This window comes from Clupea harengus, chromosome 17, assembly GCF_900700415.2.
Source record: "Clupea harengus chromosome 17, Ch_v2.0.2, whole genome shotgun sequence".
In the NCBI taxonomy this organism is placed as follows: domain Eukaryota; kingdom Metazoa; phylum Chordata; class Actinopteri; order Clupeiformes; family Clupeidae; genus Clupea; species Clupea harengus.
In genome coordinates, this window is record NC_045168.1 from 8567383 (window position 1) to 8588949 (window position 21567).

Here is a 21567-nt window from a genome sequence, read left to right on the forward strand (position 1 = left end):
GTCCTTTCTGCGGGAGCACTGGTGTTGTGGGGTGATGATGCAGCCTGTTCAGCGGTGAACAGAGGACTGATGTGGGGAGGTTCAGCACTGATGATGGAGGTGGGGGTGAGGGTGGCTGAGTCGCTGAGCGTTGAATAAAGAGGCTACAGAGCCTGGCAGGGGGCTGGCATTTGGCCAGGCACAGACACTGAGCGATGGGGACCACCATGCAGCAGCTGTGGCCCTCCGTCACAGGCTTTCTCTGGCTGAGGCAGGGGTGGGAGTCAGCTTCCTGCAGAGGAGCACGACGGATTTACTACACCCGCATGGCAGGATGTCCTGAAGAGCCGGAAGCCTGTGTTAAGTGTGTGTGTGTGTGTGTGTGTGAGAGACAGTGTGATGTGTGTCAGTAGATGTTGTCAACCTACTGCTGCCCACACAAGGATGTATAGTGTGTCTCTACTTGGGTGCTGTATGCTTGTGTGTATGTGTGTGTGAATGTTTTCAACCTACTGCAACCCACAAAAGGATTTATAGTGTGTTTGCATGTGTGTGTGTGTGTGTGTGTGTGTGTGTGTGTGTGTGTGTGTGTGTGTTGCTTCTTGCTCTGCTGCCTCCTCCACAATGATGTCATTACAAGACTGCCTCTGTTTCCTTAATGAGGGAGTCGGAGGAGGGGAAACAAGAGAGGGCTTCAGGCCACTCACTGACATCAGTCCGCACAGATGAAAGCCTGAGAGCAGGCTGATTTCCTCCCTGGCACAATGGACAATCGTCACACTCACTGCCAATTCTCGCCCCTGTTCTTTTTTTTTTTTTTTTCTTCTCCTCTCTGAATTTTAAGCCTTAAATGAAGACTGGCCTTTCACACTCAGTTAAGTTCTGTTTCCATTCATGACTCACGGGCTAAACTGTCTGCGCGGGAGATGTGGTGTTGAAAAGAGAGACCTGACAACCACTCTCTACCACCACAACTGTCTTCTTCAATTTAAAACGGACGGTAGCTCCCTAACATTTCGCAAACGACGTTTAAATATCACATCAGCTACAATGGGCTCATTCTTCCCAGCCCCAGCCCCAGCCCCAGCCCTGCCCGGCCAAAACCCAGACAGGTCTCTCTTGACATTTGGTCCTGATGTCAGCCCTGGCTTACACCACACTCGGGGGCGCTGAGGGACTGAGGGACGTTAGCTTCAAGGCAATTGCGCAACGTTTCCATAATGTGGGCCTTTGACAACGCAGGTCCCTACTTTACGCTCGCCTCAATTACAGTATCACCCATCGGTCTGTCTGAAGTGTGCGTAGGCCCGCTGGAGGCTACTGTTCTCCCTGTAGCCCCAAGAGGGCAAGCTCTTGAAGGCCGGGCCTGAGGGGGAGCTATTTAAGGGCCGGACTGGAAGGGAAGGAGACGGGAGACGGGGAGGAGGAGGGGGGGGAGGATGCAGACGCCTGGCGGCTCAGCTGAGCGCCGCTGCACAGAGGAACCCCTCTTGTGGACGAGCTCCTGTCCTCCTCTCCTCTCCTCCTTCTCTCCTCCTCGCACTCTTTTCCCCTCTCTTCTCTGAGCTTTACAGAGCAGAGCATTCACGGCTAAGAGAGCTGCTCCATTGAGTCGGCTGAGGGGGGGAGTTGGGCGGGGGGGGTGCAGGGGGTGGTTTGCGCGTGATGTGTGCCCACCACACTACTTAATGGCAAACTCGTGGCGCAGCCAAAACACATGTTCACTCCTAGCAGTTTGCTTGCTGGGACACAAAGGAAGAGGACAATCAGTCTCTGTGTGTCAGTGTTTTTTGTTTACCCCCCCCCCCCCATCTTACCCCAACCCCCATCCCCTCGTAGCTTGAATTGTGACTGAGCTGTTTCGTGCACACATGGAAAAGAGGGACTCATTCATTGGTTGTTAGTTGTGACAGGATGTGACTACGTACTTGTGCGCTGCAGATAGCTGGCATGCTTCAACCTCCTGCATCACCAGGGGAAGGCAAGATTTTCATGATAAGATAAAGAGGGCTAAAAGGATGGGTGGAGGTGGAGGGGAGGAGGTGGGCACAGGGGGGTTGCCAGCTAATTTACCCTCCCCTGGTGGGCACTTAACAGAGCACTCGCAGCGAGCAAGCGAGCGAGCGAGGTGAGAGAGGCAGCAGCCGACAGACAGAGGAGGAACTCAGAGGCACATCCTGTGATGTACACAGCAGAAGTGTGAATGCACCCAGTGACCTCTATCAAACTCTCTCGTGTTAGTGACGTGTGCACGTGTGTGTGCATGTGGTGTGTGTGTATGAAGTGTGTGTGTGTGTGTGTGTGTGTGTGTGTGATGTAGTAGTAGTAAGTGCACATGTGGTGAGAGTGCGTGCGTGTGTGTGTGTGTGTGTGTGTGTGCGCGTGTGTGTGTGTGTGTGTGTGTGTGCGTGTGTGTGCGCGTGCGCATATTCTTTTTATAACCTCATAGCGTAGCGCCACATACTTTAGACTTTCTGTAGGGCCTTGTCATCCCAAAAGCCAGCACTCTGGCCCAGACGGGGAGACGGGGAGAGAAGAAAGGGCTGCAACACACCAACGCTTGACAAAATGATGGGTCTTTGAAGCACTGAGGCGTCTATCTTTTGATGGAGAGGGAAAACGTGAGGCTGCAGCGCCAGCGTCACCGGGCCTCCCCCGCTGGATGACAGCTCCGCCACAGCTATGCAGTGCAGCCACAGGGAGAGGAGAGGGCCTGTGCTCTGAATACACACACACTCGTATAGACACACACATACATACACACTAACACACACACACACTCACACACACACTCACACACGCACAAACACACACACACATATAGACACACACATACATACACACACACACACACTCACACACACACAAACACACACACTCACACACACACAAACACACACACTCACACACACACAGACACACACACACACACGTATAGACACACACTTACATACACACAAACACACACACACACTCACACACACTCAAACACACACAAACACGTACACAAACACACACACACACACACACTCACACACACACAAACACACACACACACACACACACACACACACCACTGGCTCCATCATGTCCAGGATTACTGAGGAAAAAGTCCTCCTAATGTGTATGGTTTTGTGTGTGTGTGAGTTTGAGTGTGTGTGTGTGTGTGTGTGTGTGTGTGTGTGTGTGTGTGTGTGTGTGTGTGTGTGTGTGTGTACTCAATACCTACTTCGTGCTCAGCTGGTGCTTGATAAATGAGTGACACAAATGTTCAACTGGTCTCTTTATTCAACACACACACACACACACACACACACACACACAGACACAACCACATTCCCCACCTTTTACCCCAGTATTAATGGCATTTAGAGGCACCTCAAATCAATTCAGCAGAGCAACCACAGCCATTAACCAAAGCAGAGCACAAATGGCAGTATGATTGAAAGGGATATCATGATTCATTATTCAATTGGATCACAGGGCTATTTTCTGTGCTCGGTCCTATCAGTCATGGCTGTTAGTGGACCACTAACGCGTCACGACAGACTTCATAATATCACATGGTTCTCAGCGCTCAGTACAAAAAGAGATATTCAGCAACATTGATTGGATGACGGGGGAGAGAGAGAGAGAGAGAGAGAGAGAGAGAGAGAGAGAAAGAGAGAGAGAGAGAGCTGCCAGAATACGCTGTCGACGACACTATGGGCTTGCGAAAGCTGTGCTTTCAATTACAGAAGCGGTTGCAGCTTACTGCTGTCGCCTCTAAGAAGGACATCTGAGCCACGCTGACGGCTGTTTAATTGCTGTTCAACACTGGACTGTGTAGTGAAATCGACCCAGGGAGAAACTTCTGAAGTGTGCTAATAGACACACATACACATATGCACATTTACACACACACACACACACTGGGATACATACAAAAAGAGAGAGGGATAGAGACACACATCAGGCCTTCATGACAGGGAGAATGCTCACTAAGCCCATCCACTCCATCCCCCTGTGGTCTCCAGCCTTTTGGAAGATTCAGCAGACCTCAAACGCTTTGGACATTAGACATGCTTATTGGGTAGTCTCAGCGTGCCACATTTACAATTAAAATGAGGAGAGAGGTGGAAACAGAAGCAGCGAGCAGCAGGAGAAAAGGAAGGGATCCCACCCACCTCCCCCCACATACACCCACACATCCCACCATATCCTCTCTCCCTCGCTAAACGCCTCCAGTAGAGTCCTTCTTACCAAAATCCGCCCCGAACATATCCAAACTGCTGACACTCCCCAGCAGCATCCAACACATGGGCTCCCGGCAAAGCCAAAAGCACAGACAAAGAGAGAGAGGGGGGGGAAGAGAGAGAGAGAGAAAGACAGAGAGAGAGAGAGAGAGAGAGAAATGTTTTGTGTGTCTCTGTGAAAGATAGAAAGAGGGAGCGAGAGAAAGAGAGAACAAGAGAGAGAGGGAAATGTTTTGTGCGTCTGTGTCGTATCTGTGAAATAGAGAGAGAGAGGGAGAGGGAGTTGTGGGAGCCGGCAAGATGCCCAAATGTGGTTGTAAATGAGAACAATAATTTCCATGGAAACCCCTTTAAATAAAATCTGCTAAGCCGCTGACTGAGACTAGCACTGTTCATCTCTCATGATCTTATGTCAACCTGGCATTTGTCTCTCTTGCAATCTCTCAGACCTTCTGCAAAGGAGATGTGCATTCTTCACCCATTCGTCTAATCAGCTGATGCTTGCTTGTGCTGCTGCATCCTCCCCTCCTCTGGGAGATAGGTGAGAATGTCATGGGAACGAACTGAGGCCAACTGCTCTGCCAGTGAAGGTGCACGCAAGTAGCTTGACATAGATTGACAAAATGCCGTGCTTTTTTTCTTACTTTACTGGGCAAGCTCAGCGTTTCTCTTGAGACTATTTATACATTGGTAAAAAAAAGTATTCCTCAAAAGTGTTTTGTCAAAGAAGTTCAGGAGTGAAAACAAAATATATTTAGCGTGATCAAACCATGCGGAAACCCTGACAAAAATGCCATTAGTGCAAAATGCAAATTTCTAAGGAATCCACTCTATGAAGGCTAAGGGTATGTTCCTCTTCTTGCACTGTGTCGTGATGACCTGTCAAACTGAGATTTTCCGGCTAGCGCTCGCTATGTTTCTCATAGAGACAAAAATCCCCCATTCCCTCCCCCCGAGCATTCAATGACTCACCCTCCCACCACACACACACACTTATACACTTATACACATATCCACTCAGATGTTTACACAAACATGAAAAGGACACTTGCAAATGAATCTTCACAGGGAGAGTCCCTTCACCTACACTGTCAAGAATCAAGGCTCTGCAGGGAATTAGGACCAAAGGAGTCAGAGCTCTGTGGAAAAGCCTGCTATTGTGTTTCAGAATCAGAATCAGAATCAGATTTTATTGGCCAAGTAAGTTTGCACAAACAAGGAATTTGACTTGGTAAAGTGGCTCTCAGTGTGCTTACACAGAATATACATCACAACACAAGAATAATACAATACAAACAGTTGTTTGTTTTTAAGTCTAAAGTGTGTTTGTGTGTCAATGGATATTTGTGTTAATTAGGTGTTATGAGACTTTACAAACATTGAAATTAAATGCAATAGGAATGCGGTTACGATGGACTACTAATACTCTCCATTTCAGTCAAACATAAGCACTGTTATCTGTTATCGAGATACGTGTCTCGTCTCACATAGCCCTCTTCCTGTCGTGCGTATCTTAGCTGTAAGCACACCACTGCTATTGATATACAGGTTTTTTTTATTGCTAACATGCATTGGTCAAAACTGCCGTTGACATTGTCAAAACTCTACACGCAATCAGAAATCTGTGGACCAAACTGTGATACTTTTCTCATTCAATGACAGCCATTTCCAAAATCCAACAACTCCAGCACCTGTAAAACACTATATATTCACTGTCTGGTTTACTGCACATCCAAGGATGTATTCCTGCCTCTTCCTAAACCCCATAGAGGAGATTTTCTCTGCGTGGAGGTGGGAAGGGTTATAACCCCCCACATGACCAGATGAACTTACTGGATGCCATGAATGTGGGGAGTGGAGACTCTTCTCCTGAAGACTACCAGGGTTGGATTCGATGGTCCAGAGGATTCTTTCCAAGATGCATCGCCAGAGAACACATACGATGGGATGTTGATGAGAACTTGTAGCCAAATGCAGGAGAGAGGGAGGACTTTTTATTTTTACAATACGAAAATATACTATATGAAAAGATATAGAAAACATAAAAGATATTGAAGCAAATTGCTGCATTTCTGTTTCATTCCTGTTACATATACTTTAGTACTGTCAATCAAGTGAAAAGGTGTTTTTCTTATCACTCAGACTTCAATAAAAGTTTATCATTCACATAATGCTTCCTGTTGCTAGTGTTTTATAGGTCAGTGTGGTATGAGTAACAATCCATGCTTTCTGAGAATTGTTGGCAGTGTTGTGGTCGAATTAGCTTATTTCGAGAAGTATTTTGGTGGTTTGAATACGTTTGGCCTACTGTTTGGCCTAGATGCATGTTGGTTACTGTATGAAGAGTTTTGAAAAAAAGTGGTGTGTGTGTGTGTGAGTGTGTGTGTGTGTGTGTGTGTGTGTGTGTGTGTGTGTGTGTGTGTCTGGGTCTCTTTTGTGTGTGTGTATGTGCATGTGTGTTGGTTAGTATGTGGGTGTGAGCTTGTGTGCGTATGTATGTGGGTTACATGTACATGAATGGTATATTTTTGTGTATGTGTGTGTGTGTGTCTCTGTCTGTGTGTGTTTGAGTGCCTTTTGAGGTACGCACAGCTATCGCAGGTAAGAACGAGGGGTTAAAAAGAAAATGAGGAAACCGCGGCGTTATTTTGAGAGCTACTAGCAAAGTACACACGATTCTTAGAAATGCCTCTGTGGCAAGAGAACTGTGTGGGGCTCAGTGAAGGCAACAGCAACGTGCACCACAGAAGCAGCAGCAGCAGCTTCAACCACCGCCTGCGTCAGTCCGACGCACTGAGACAAGGATCCAGGACAAGATGTGGCCCCTCGCTGAACAGAAGAGAGCAGCAGACAGACGGACGCAATGGCACAACCTCCTCAGGATTCGCTTCCTCCCGTCTCTCGTCTCTCCTCTCTCGTCTGGTCCGGAGAGTTTCTGCTCAGCATCTGCAAACTTCTTTCAGCACGAGCTGAAGCCACTGTGGCTCTCTGTCAAAGTGGAGGCAGCTAGTGATGAAAGCCTCCTCTTTTTTTCTGTCTCGCTCTCTTTCTCTCTGTCTACATGTTTTTTTTTTCCAGACCTTTATTCCTCTCTCTGTCATTTTGTTAAGGCCTCATGGAAATCATGGTCAGGAATGCAAGTCCTAAATATAGATCGGCTAGCCTCAAGCCTACAGTCGAAAGTTCCGTAGCAATAAACAATGATGTACGCTGACATTTCTATTAATGTCTACCCATATCGTCATTGTGTTAACAATTTTTGATTTTCATTTTTAAGTTGACAAGAAACACCTCTTGTTTACAATTTCAACAATGGCAGGGTAAATTCCAGTGTGGGGTAATTTGACACCATAACCCACTTGACACTTCAACAGGTCTGAGCTGTCATCCCTCTATGCTCCTTTGTGATTCACTCAAGCTAACCTGACCCTCTGAACAGAACCACAGTGACACTAACACACACCCTGCACATGACTAATACCAGAAAACCCTCTTACATGTTGCACCCTGTATGTGAGAGGGCCAACTGAAGGCGCTTGTGAACTGGTCTGCCCCTAAGCAGTTGACTTTGACACTCAGAAAGTGAAAGTATGGCAAAAGGAAACTTGTCTCAGTCACCTTTTTCACGTACTCCACACGCTGTTAAAAGGAGCTCTGGTAAGCAGAGTAGACAGCCATATTAGGTCACCGTGTTCAGTTAGAAGTTTAGTGTAGATAGATGTCAGCACTGTAGTAAATTAAATCTGTCATTTTACGCCACAGAACCATTCCCCTCTCAGGCACCCCTGGGCCAAGTAACAAATGATTAAGGACATCCTCTTAACAGTTAGTTGTGTCACTTATGTAAATGGAGAAAACATTGAGAACAATTATAGTGCAGTTGCTCTAGCATACTTTATGAACAACTTAATTCATTTCTAGCACCAAATCTATCTCTAGTAGTTTTAACGTGCCTCCAGAAAGAAAATGTAACGTCTGGGAAAGAAAATAACAAAGAAACCAAGAAAAATATATAGATGTGCTTGAAGTAAACATACATACCATCAACAATCTAAAATTTAGCAATAATCAATTGTTTCGATTTCTGAAAATTATTGAAATGGAATGAAATTGTGATTGTCAACAGAAAGGGCACTTTTGCAAAAGTCAGTCACTCCATTACATCTGCAGAATTTTTCAACCTGATTGCAATGAGTGAGAGAAGATGGTACATTTGTGTTTGTGTTTATTTAGTGTTTGTGTTTGTGTGTTTATTTTTGTGTTTGTGATTTACTTAACCCTGGTTCACACTGAGGTGGCAGTCATTCTCCTTATGGTGATCCCGGTGAGAGGGTCGAGGGACACAATGGCGTCAACAAACGATTACAGACGAGATCAACAGCCGCTTGTGAAAGTGTGTTCTTGTCGTTTCTCCCGACAGAACGATTAATTGTTTCCCCACACCTCCCCCAAAACGCGAACACTCACATAAACATACGTTCTCATGAAAAACCTACACTCACTACGTCAAACACATCTCAGCATGTGATGTTTGTTTATCTCACCACCTCATCTGCCCTCCTTTCCTTTCCCTCTCACTCTCTCTTTCTGTCTCTCTCTCTCTCTCTCTCTATCTGTCTCTCTCTTTCTCTCTATCTGTCTCTCTCTTTCTCTCTAACTCTCTCTCTCTCTCTAGCTCTCTCTCTCTATCTGTCTCTCTCTTTCTCTCCAACTCTCTCTCTCTCTAGCTCTCTCTCCATCTGTCTCTCTCTCTCTCTATCTCTATCTATCTATCTCTCTCCCCTTAGCCTCCCTTCTTCTTTGCGCATGCCGGCATCTGTATCAACAGTCAGGTAGTCAAACCATAAACATCCGCTCTGTCATGCTCTTTTTCCCATCCACACTCACAGATACACAGACACACAGACACACACACACACAGACACACAGACACACACACACACACACACAGACACACAGACACACACACACACACACACACACGTGTATACACAGAACCATGCATCCAGTAGGCTGTGTGTTGGGGGTGGAGGGGGGGGGGGGTATTCAGTGTATGCTGGGTGTTTAAGCTCAGCATCCATGCCTGCCTCAAGCAAAAATCTTCACTTCATATCCTCCTGTTTATTTGGTGGCGGGGGGTTGCCATTCATAGACAAATGGTTGTAAAAACAGCACTGTATCACCCGTTTTGTGTCTTTTTTTTTTTTTTTACAAAGGACAGAAAACAAGAGGCACTTTCTCATCTAAAAACTAAATAAACCGCAGGGTTCTGCTTCAGAGCTGTCCTCATTGACATTCATGCGTTCTTAATTTGCAAAATGAGTCATAATCTCGCTGAATACAGAAATGGCCCAATGGCTGGGTTCACACTGAGCAGAGATGATTGAGAATCACCACAGGTGGTCACACCAGGGAAAGCCACAGAAGACAGAGAAAAGGGGGGAAAGGAGCAGATTTTCTTTGTTTTTATTCTTTTATCATGTCATTCTTTGATTCATCTTTTCTATAAATATATCATAGGAAATGCCCCTACATTTCTTTGACTTAAAGTGATTCACCAGAAAATTTCCCCAGTTGGAGGCGGAAATCAAGTTTCCTTTCTCAAATAACATTCAAAGAGTGTACAACTTCAGGTGTACAGATGTTTTTCTAAGCAATCTGTCACAACAACCTTCCCTTCGTCAGTCTTGCGGTATTGCTATTATGATGGATATTATATTTACAATCCACGATCAAAAACAATCAGAAGGCCCAACTGGAAAGAAGTATGCCTGTAGACATAGGTAAGATAGCTGAACCAGTATGAGTTGTTTTTCATCTGATGACACGGCGCCTGATAATTAAAAAGGTTACAATCTCCTACAAACTATTTACCATAAGGTGAGGAATATGTTCTTTTAATTCTTTGAAAGTTACTTAGTCTTTTGAGATCCACAGAAACAGGGCTCTTAAGATTAGAAAAGAAAGTTTTGTTTGCAATTAATTCTTCATTCAGCTTTCGTTAACGTGACTCCTACTCAGCAAATTGTGTGGAAGTCATCCTCCACCCTTGTCTTTTTTTGTGCTTTTAATCCGTGTACATGTCCTTCCTAGTTTGGTGGAACTTGAACTGTTCCCGTTAAGCCATTTAAATTAGTACCAACCTGCCTTCATTTGAATTGCAAGTTTTTCATTGAGAGCCTCTAGTGTTTTTGTTTAGGGAAGCTGGATATGTCAGCACAGGCATGTTATGTAATACTCATGGCAAAAAAAAAAAAAAAACCTACTCAGCGTTTTTTCTGCAGTAGCAGCAGAGAACAACACAGCTGATTGTGTGTGTGGGCTGATTGTGTGTGTGGAGGGGGAAACTTTTTCCTTTAGTAAGGCTGAAGTGTTTATAAAGCAGTTCATGTCACCATTATTTATAAAGTCCATTTACAAAGCCTTTATGACACAGGGCCCTAATAGAGATGATGGATATGGTGGGACAAAGAGGGAGAGAGAGAGACGGGGAACGAGGGCCTGGGTGCTAATGTAGCATGCCACCGCCCCCCCCCCCCCCCCCCCGCCACCCCTGCATGCAGGCGGATCAGCAGGAGACAGGAGCAGGTAGTGGCATGTGCAGGACGCCCTGGGAGTCAGAAGTCGTGAAACTATCTCAGAGCGAGGCTCCTGCCGGAAAAAAAACGACCGCACACAACAGCTATCGCTCACACGAGACCTGAGTTCACCAGGGTCAAACCTGATGAGAGGGGGAGGGGAGGGGTGAGCGTCACTGAAGAAAATGTCATTAGAAGAACGAGGGTACATTAGCTGCATGCTAATACACATGCGCACACAAACATACACAAACACACACACACCTGACGCATAAGTAAATAGTGCAGGAACAGACAAACACACACTACTCAAAACCTAACAAGGCAGCCGGGATTTAGTCCAACAGATAATGAGATTAAATGAGTGATAGTCTCTCTTGCCATTTATAATTGACGATTATCTGATTAAGATATATTAGGTGTTAATGGGGCCAGTGCTATTTATACCCCACTATGACTGCTAGGCTGGGCCCATGCAGAGACTTAATGCACCTCATGAACTCACTGCTTGTTTGCTTTGCACTGTTCAAAGAGCCGCCCAACTCTGGTGATGCGTGGCGTCGAACTGGTGACACACTGAGTTAGAATGGTATCAGATGGGGTTTCAAAACTGGAATCATTTTAAAGAATATTGTATCAACATGGAATTCACTTACAGCTTCTACTACTTCTAAATCGTATGGAGAAGTATAACATCAAACGTATCCTATGGTGTGTAGGTCATAAGCTTCTACTAAGCCGTCTAGCATTTCAAATTCACAGCAAATGTATCTCTGTCACAAAGAATGCATTCGAAGAAACACATATCTAGTGTTTAATAGTTTGTTGTTTACATTTGAAAATACAGTTTAAAACTTAGTAAAAGACAACTTTTCACAAAATGAAATGTGCATTAGAAATGTACATGAAATGTACAGAGGTTGGAGTCCACTAGAAACCAATGATATTAAGTATCAAAGTGGCCTGATTAGAATGGCGCTTGAGCTGGAATCTGTGTGCACTATGTATGGAAAGGCCCGAAGCTACAGGATCCCTGGTGCCTTTCGCCCTACATTTCGATAGCTGAAGTCATGACTTGATTTAGGTTGAGCGGCTAAACACTGGGACCAGTTACTCAACCTTGGTCCCAAACTAGGTCTACCAGCACTTGCTGAATGTTGGCTGGGGGATTTGAGAGTTTTATTTTTGGTGTTCAGGGGCATTTGAGGTCACGGCTCTCAAAAGATATGCATCCTTTCCATGTAGGAAATTGTCCAAGATATGCTTGTACTTTGGCTAGCTTATTTGCATTGGCCTCAGCCTCTATTTAATTATAAGATCCTCTTTAGCAAGGTGGTTCCCATGCTTATTTAAAGAGGATTCTTCAGATCTCAAGTCTGATTAGTATTGGTTCGTGTCACAAGAGGCTTCTTCTAACCACTTGTCGAAACCAAAACTACAGGTATGAGTCAACGAGCCATTCAGAACACAAACTCTTAAATGCTTCATCCGAATGCAGCTCTTGCTGCTGTAACAGTCAACAGACAGTTGTTAAACGAGTGGGGTGCTTGGGGGAATAAAAACCATGTCCCACAAACCTCGTAATCCATAAGGAAAACCAGCCTGGCCCCTAATCCTTATTATGACTTCATAAAATGTATGTAGCTCCACTTTGCTGCACAAACTTCTCTCTGTTCCATAAACAGACGGCGACTCACCTCCCACCCCACCCTCACTCCTTCTGGGCAGACAGGGGTAGTGTCATCACAAAGACCTCTTTATGATGATAAATTATGATTAGTCACATGTCCAGAAAAACTAACCAGAGGGTCCTGGCAGGAGGCGCAGCAGCCAGCAGTCTCCATGCAGCAACCAGCAGTCTCCATGCAGCAGTCAGGCTGTCCACCTGAGAGGGATTTGTGAATGAAGTTCTCTTCCTTTTATGGCATCTGAGGTTTTAATTTGTCTCACTGTAAAGAGGAACAGTGTAAAGAAGTGTGCAAAGGGAGTTTCAGTGTGAAGTTGTCTCTGAGAATTTTTTTTTTTAACTGCTCCTGGGTGGTTCAGGTTTCTTTGACTGGAGTTTGGTTTATTATGCGCACCGCTGGATCAGATTCATCAGTTTTCATTACTGTATATTGCAGAAGATGGCCTCACATAAATACACTCATTATTATCATAAGCATACTTCATTTAACCTGCATAAACGCATTGTGATGAATTCAGAATAACTTGATACAGATGAAAATAACATAGAACTGTTCTACCGAGGCTGAGATTGGAAATCTAACTCAGTTAGTACTCCCCTCTGGGTTTTTTTGTCAACCGTCTCATCTTCGTTAACAGATAAAAGCCACATCATCTCCAAACTTAACCTTGTGGTTATGTTTTATAAAGAAAAGGCTCATGCATGCATGAAATAGTTTTCAGCTGCAGATATGAGCAACTGACAACAGAGCATTGGGGGTCGTTAAATGACTAATTAAACGACATGTGAGCAACCTGCAGATGCGTCTGTTGCACACCAAAAACCTGAGTGTCTCAGTTTTATTGTATCCCTTAGTTTTGCTCCCATTGGTGTTAGAAGGCCACATGCAGGGGAATTCTTTTTTTTAAAAATTACTTTTATAAGATTTGTGCAAGTGTGTCAGAACCCGCCGTTGATGAGAACTGTGAACTGTGCTGTCACTTCATCACTCAATTATTCATTCAGCTGAATCAAATGAGAACAAGATTGAATACTTTATCAGTCAGTGGCCTAAACAGTGGCCTAAACAGTGTCTTTAGGGAATCATTCTTGTTAAAAGTGATTACTCTTATAACCTGTCCATTATTATAATGTTTAGGGGTTACGAACAATCGGAATTTCTTTTTAATTGATGAACAAAATGATTAGCCCATCTATATCTTCTTCCATTTTAGAGTTATCTGAAGTGATACAGTAATGCGCTCCTTATTCTGTCACATCACTGATACTGATAATTGCATGCATTTAAAACATCTTGACTTGCTACTAGCAATAGTGCAAAGTCTATTCACGGCTAATTCATTCATTTCACTTTTGACTCGTGAGTATAGCAAGACATATAGGTATTACTCAACTTTTTGATTTTCAAAATGCATGTAAAGGCAAAACATGCTTAACAATTTTGTGATGACATTTTCCACAGCATATCCAACAAAGACCAACATTTGAAAGTACCACTTTAATATTGACTGATTTAATATTCTACAATGTGTTATACCACAAAGATTACAATAATTTTTCCAATTTTAAATTGGGATTCTATGCTGACCTTTAAAAAATGATTCTTGTCCCTAAGATCTGATATGCGCAAACCCTCTCTCTTTCAGAGTAGCCTACTTACTTGACAATATATCTTAACAATTTGTTTAATTAAAATTAGCATATAATGTAACAAATTTCACAAAAATGTCATTTGTGTAAAGAAGATATTTGAATGTTTGACGAAATTCAGAACAAATCAGTTGGTTAGAAGCAAAAATTCTTCTTTTTCTTTTTTCCTTTTTTATTTTCAAGCCAAACCCGCTTGTAACTATTTAAAGATCATACCTTTGTGATGTTGTGTTGAAAATGTGAATATTCCACAGTGTTTGAAACTGTAATATTTTGTTTCTGATAGAGTTCTAGTAAAACATTTTTTTCAAATTCAAGTGAAATTTTTTTTACATTTTGTTTTACAATAACCTCACAGAACTTTGTCTTTTTCACCAGATGTTACCATGTTCATTATATATTTTTGAATCAGGTTTTAGGTTTAAATAGGAAATTGATATTATTATTTATATATTATATTATATTTAATTTCAGTTAAACATTTTTACCAATGACAAGAAATCGAAACAGGGTATCTCTCATTTTGTCATTTTAAAGGTTTTACAGTATCTAATGTTGCAAAGTCACCCAGACATGCACTTCAAACCAAGACTGACACCATAGAGAAATTACATTTTGTAAAGTACATATGCAAATAGAGTTAAAAAAAGGCAGAGAGAGTGAACAAGCGGAAATTCCAAACAAGCAAGACTTTCACCCTTCATTGTATTGTATGTGTACATCACTCTTGTGACTTGTGTCAATAAAACTGTTTTTATCATGTTATGCCCTTTCTAGTGTCACGACAGGACATGGTAGGTCATTTTAGCTTTGATAACATGATAAATGTTTGTATTCATAGCAATCATTGTTTTAACACTTGAAAGCTACCGCAGTTGATTTTGCCGAAACCTTTGGCTCTCTAAATATTGAAATTTCAATTAACACGCTGCCATGTTGTCTGGGGCTCGTATCAGCTCCTAAGAGCAGAGCCATGGCCCCTTACAGACCAACCACAACACTGACTCATGGCAGATAAGGATAACTCTTTTGTCCCGAAACTTCACCGAGACTGCTGTTGGTACTTTGTCCATTCGCTTTGTATTCTGATACAGACATTCTGTTTACTTTTATAAGTTCCTTTCAGACTTCCGACGATACCACTGATCTGTTGTTCCAGATGTATAAATCAATGTGCCATGCACTGACACTGGGAAAGCATGGCAGATTTTTGTTAATAAAATGTTACTGTTCACAATCAATCAGTTTTGCTGTAAATTCTAGCTCAATTTTTTAAAGTATTACATCCACTGCAGGAGCCTATTATAGCCCTGCTGTAATGCAATATTTTCCCCTGACACAGTGACAGCCATCATTTATCTTCCATTCACTCCAAAATATGTTATTCTTGCAACAACCATACCCCAACATGGACTTCTTGGAGTTTATATTATGTTCTTCTTATGCTAGCAGGGGAGTTGGGCAGAGACATGATGAATGAACCTGCTTAGACCAAACGATCCAGTCTTTCTGTGGGAAATCAAACGCACGATGTGGTCACACGGTGTCAAAGCTTTTGGGCTTGCTAATAAGAATTAGGCACGCTTGTTCGTCCTACAGGATCAAAGCCTGCAGGTGATAACGTCCGTCGGGATATCCCTCTGGTTGTTTTAGATATACTTCAGCCCTCAAGCAAATACCTCTCAAGCCCCGCACTAAATCAAAGCTTTGTTCGGGCACAGTATTTGACTTGGTGATAACACCGCTCAGATGAGATGCCGTCTGGGCCGAAGCGCTGCACTCTGGCTGCATGGTTCATGTTTGTGTGGCCCTGAATCTCAATAAAAAGTTTAACTTGTTGCAATCCTCGTTGCAACCCCCCCCCCCCTCCCCTCCCCCCGCCGCCCCCTCCAACCCAACCTCCAAGGCCATGGGAAAGAGGCCAGGAGGCCCTACCACTCCCCAGACCCCCACACCATCACCATCCTGCTCAGGCCGCACCTTTCTAATCCTTATGTTGTCAGAGGACAAAAAGGAGGGACACGGAGAGAGGGGTGGAATGAGAGACTGTAAGTAGTTTACTGTATATCCTGCTTGAGCAAAAGTAGCTGCTGTGGCAATCAAACATGTGGTCACCATAATCTTCCAAATGGTGATCTTATCAGGGTAACAAAGGGAGGGTCCACGCCCTGCAGTCGCTCAGACACCTGGGGTCAGGAAGCAAACTGAGGTGTGAGCGACTGCAACCAATTATAGTATGGGAATATTGGTAGGCCAGTGAGACCTATCTCAGGCAAAGGGTCAGAGGAACTAATCACGATACAGAACAAAAAAAGGTCAACAAGTTTTTTCTTTTTTCTTACAAGAGAGATAGAGAGAGAGGAGGGAGTAAAGATAGAGGGATAATGAGACACAGAACAAAGAGAGATGTGAGGAAAAACTTGAGAAAAAGACAGGAAGAGGGAGAGGGAGATGAAGGTAAAGAAAGATAGAGGTGAGAGAGAAACTGAGGAGGAGGGGAAATGACAAAGAAAAAATGAGACAGAGGAGGCAGCAGGAGAAAAGAGTGAGACATTGGGAAAGGGGAGGCAGAGGTGAGGTAAGAAAGCGTGAAAGAGAGAGACAGACAGGGAGAGAGAGAGCAAAAGAGTGGAAGGTCTCCGTGGATAAACAGACAGAGGGGTGATGGTATGAGTGGAGAAAGACTGAAGGAGAGAGGGGCGAGGGAGTGGAGGTAATACAGCCAGACGGATGGAGAGAGGGAGGGAGGGAGGGAGAGCAGGAGGACGTCAACACCTGTTTCTTGTCACCATGACGCCCCGCGTCTGCTCTTGCAAGGGAAGTTTAAATGAAGGAGGATTTTCAATTTCCTGTGACCTGAGAGAGGGCCGACGTGACGTGACGGGTGTGTGAGCGAGGGCGATGGCGGTGGAGCGTGGAGCGTGGAGCGGTGGAGCTGTCCCCCTCACACGTCCACGCCTCCTTCTGTCATCCTCTCTGTCGCCATTCCATCGCTGATTCCCTCCTTTTCTCTCCTCTTTACTCCTCTTTCTTTTCTCTCTCCCTGTCTGTCTTTATGATAAATGAGGACTTCCCGCAAACCCCTTAATACCATAATCATCAGTACCCACCTATGTGTAATTTTTCAAGGTTCACATTTGGAGTTGATGCCCACCCATTTGGCATTTAAGCACTGCTGTAAATGTTCTGAGAAGTCTCAGAAAACAGGTTTGAAGTGTGGGTGAATATCCTCTGAACGTGTGTAAGTGTAAATGTGTGTGTGTGTGTGTGTGTGTGTGTGTGTGTGTGTGTGTGTGTGTGTGCGTGTGTGTGTGTGTGAGCGCATGCATCTATTCAGTCATTGCTGTACTCCATGACCCTATTTTTTTACCTGACAGTGACTTCCAGTTGATGGCAGACCAGCTGTTATTGGCAGGATAGAGGCCATGTTGTTGACTACCAGACAGGCCACTTCCTCTGTTTTCCCACTGTGATGGCTCTGTGAGGAAGACACAAGAGATACAAAGAAGGAGATGTGTTGACAGAACAGGGGAGCATCTGCTCTTTATTACATCTTGCTATTGTGGTTTTGCACAGGTAGGTTGCTGAGAGTTGTACAGGAAGAAAGAATGGGTGTGAACTCCTGTGTATTTCTGTATGTGTGAACATAGAGAGAAAGAGAGAGAGAGAGAAAAGAGAGAGAAACAGAGAGAGAGAGAGTGAGCAGATAGATTGATTCATCAAGCAATTAATAACAGCCACCAAGGTGCTCCAGCATATGTCAGAAACTGACAGGCTTAAAGGTTATTGTGAAACCCTGTTAAAGTTCTGTAATGTGTGAACTTCTAACATAGAGAACATTTAATCCGTACACTTGATGGGAACATCCACACACCGCTTTTTTAATGGATGCTCTCCAGCCTCACTCTTGTCAGTTGCTTGCATGGTACAACATGTTCTGCAGAAACGGGTTTGACGACTGGGGCATGACTCAACCCAAACATGGGCCTCCGAAGCCAAACTGCCAACCAGACAGGAAACTCAAGTGAGATCCACATCTCTGCATCCAAGCCAGTTTTGTTTTGTTAACACCAATGTATGTGCCTTACCCACCCATACATTCACACACACACACACACACACACACACACACACACACACACACACACACACACACACACACACACACACACACACACACACTTTGATCTGTATCAGGTGTTCTCAAGGAAGTAAATAGCACCCACATATCTGACCTAATCTACTCGTTCGTTTGTTTATGCAATCCAACCCTCTAGCCATTCTTTTTTATTACTTTTCTTATCAGAATGTGACCATCTTCTATCACACGTCTTCTTCTAAAAGGATTTCCAGGACAGCTATATGAGAGGGGAGACAGGAAACTGGCAGTTTTAGTGTCAATCAATATGTCTGTCCTGAAAACCGTTGGCATGTATAATGATAGACTGAGGAAAGTCTGTATCATCATGTCTTAACTGGAAACAGAAACTCTCTGTGAAAAGGCTTACAGTAAGTCTGCAACCCCCCCTTTAGCACCCCACCAAAAAAAAGCGTACAGGTCTAGTTTCACTTGCATCAGTCTTTCAACTGTTGGGGACAATCCCCATTCTGGCCAGAAGTTCTCTGGTCAGAGCTTTCACTTACTTTGAATACATTGTGACAGTAATGAGAAAAGAACCGAGGGGAGGAACCCTGTGCAGCACTGATGACTAAAAACTCCCCGTTCTGCACAGATGAACCTAAGAACAAGAGTAAGCTGTCGGTTCAACAGACACCTTATCTGGACTGTGTGATTAAAATGACAAGAATGTGTTTCTGCCTTGAGAGTACATCTCCAAGGCTGTGCTCGTGTATGCAGTGTACAAATGGTGTGTGATGATACCTCATGTAAAAACCTGTGTGTGTGTGTGTGTGTGTGTCTTTTGTAATGTGTGTTTATGTATGTGCATGAGTGTGTGTGTGTGTGTTTCTCTGAATGTCTCATTCGTACATCATACATATTTGAATCACTCCTTCCCGCACACAGGTCACATATTACTCTAACCGGGGCTTATAAGAGGACTGGAGCTACACCACCACAGCACCAGAGTTATGTACTGAAGCCAGGCTCTGCTGGGAAAACCAGTCAACCCTTTCCCATTATGAGTATCCACTGGCATGTCCTCTATCGCCCACACTGGTTCCTAGGCCAACTAGAGTCAGGAGTCAGGATGGTTTTTCATTGAGGAGCTCACTCAGCGCGCACCAACCTCCCCAGCTAGCCGGCACCTCAGCAGGGTGTGGGAACGTCAGCAGGGAATTCCTGAGCACTCCAGGAGGGAGCGGAGGAGGAGAGGCTGTTGTTAGAAGACCTGGCGGTTGTTTATTTAAGCCTTAATGGACCCGGTAGATGAGGGCGACAGAGAGAGAGAGAGAGAGAGAGAGAGAGAGAGAGAGAGAGAGAGAGAGAGAGAGAGAGAGAGTGTGTGTGTGTGAAAAAGTCTGAGAGAGAGCAGGCTGATGGAGAGATAGAGTGAGATAGGTATCAATATAGATCAACCCAGATTACAAAAGAGATGCTGGGGAAAAAGTTCACAAGAAAGACAAAGGATATGCTACAGGATGACAGAGCGGGGGGGAAAAAACAGACACAACGGGTTGAGTAAGCGATGGTTAGCATTGTAGGCTGAAAGTGAAAACCTGACCTGTGTGGTTAGCGGCACACTTATGAGTCATACTGATGTAGCCATACCATTGGGCTGTAGACTTTCCAGAGCTACATGTTTAAATACACAACCGCTAAAAAAATGAAAATCCCTGTTTACGGACAAAAATGTATTAAAAAATAAATCAGCATGCATTCATATGTCGACATGAGTATGCATGCCTGCATTTTTTTTGCCTGCCTTATAAGTATGTGCGCGTGCATGTTAGTGTCACTGTGTATGAGTGAATGAGTGTGCCTGCTAGCCTGTAAGTATGCGTGTGTGATACTGCTCTCCCTGGCAGCAATTGAGAGTAGTTGGGCAGAAGAAATCTGGAGTCGTAATGAATGAGCTTAGACTGCCCGCAGCAGTAGCAGTGAGAAGCACGCAGACAAATGAAAAGCGTGACAGAGGATTTACTTGAGTGCTCAGGCACAGATTGAGTGTATATTTGTGCATGTGTCAGGAATATGGAGAGAGAAAGCAAGAGAGAGATGGAGAGAGAGAGAGAGAGAGAGAGAGAGAGAGAGAGAGAAAGAGAGACTCAATGTATCTGTGTTTGTATGAGACAAACATACTGTATCTAAGGTATGAATTGATATTTGTGGGGATGCATGTGTGAACAAAAGATACATTTACAGTCAGTTACAGTTTATTTTCTGTCATTTCCACACTTGCGTCAATACCATGTAAACTTTCACTGTGTGCTTTACAACCACACACCTGAACACAAAAGTCACAAAAGGGACTGGCGTTGCAATAACTATAGCATCACAAAAAAAGAAAGTATGATTTCTTAACAGAACATACTGTAATACCAAACATATAAATATGAAATGCTGCAATATGCGTCATAACAACTACAATTTGTTATGCTGTTTTTACAACTGCTATTTTTTTCAAAACTCTACACACAATTCGCAAAACTGTACACACAAAATGCGAAACACCACAAATCTCCTGCAAAAAGAATCCCTTTTCCCAAATCCCTTTTGCGTCAAATGGTAAAAACAACTATTCATATGGTTAGACTTTTGCTGCTTTTGCAGTTACAGTGTTGCAGTGCACTTCATAGAGCAATCTGATGAAACAGGTTTCAATATACTAAATATGTAAGCACACAAATAGAGTACAAATTTCACTAATTTTCCATGTTTTCCAAAATGTAATGTAATACTGGATCTCTTCAGTAACAGCTAGATCTATATTTTGCCTATGCACATTTCAATGCAATTATGACCACTTTTGCAAAAGCATCCACACAAGTTTGCATAGTCTACTGAAATGGTCAGTGTGCGGTGGTTTGAAAACATGATCTTTGCACTGACGCGTGTCAAATTGATTTTCAAAAAAATTATTCAGATGCTGACAGTGTCTGTGTCTGTGTGTGTTCTACAATTCTACGGAAAGTCATGGCTATCTGCATTTCATGAGCGGCACAAGGGCACATGCTGACGGATAAGTGGGGACAGCTACTGACTCAGACTGTCATAGGAATGCAGGCTGTTTCAGACATCTCCATGAGAAACAGAGAAGTCAAGAGCAGAAGCTTGAACGTTACCCATTTGTGAGACTAGTTTTACTTTCAGTAAATGTCATGTTCATTTCACGTATGTATGTATGTATGTATGTATGTATGTATGTATCTATCTTTGTATGTATGTAGGTGTATGTGTGTGTGTGTATGTATGTCCATGTATGTGCAAGGTCCTCATGACCTTTTGTTGTTACACAATACATCCCCTTTTTACATC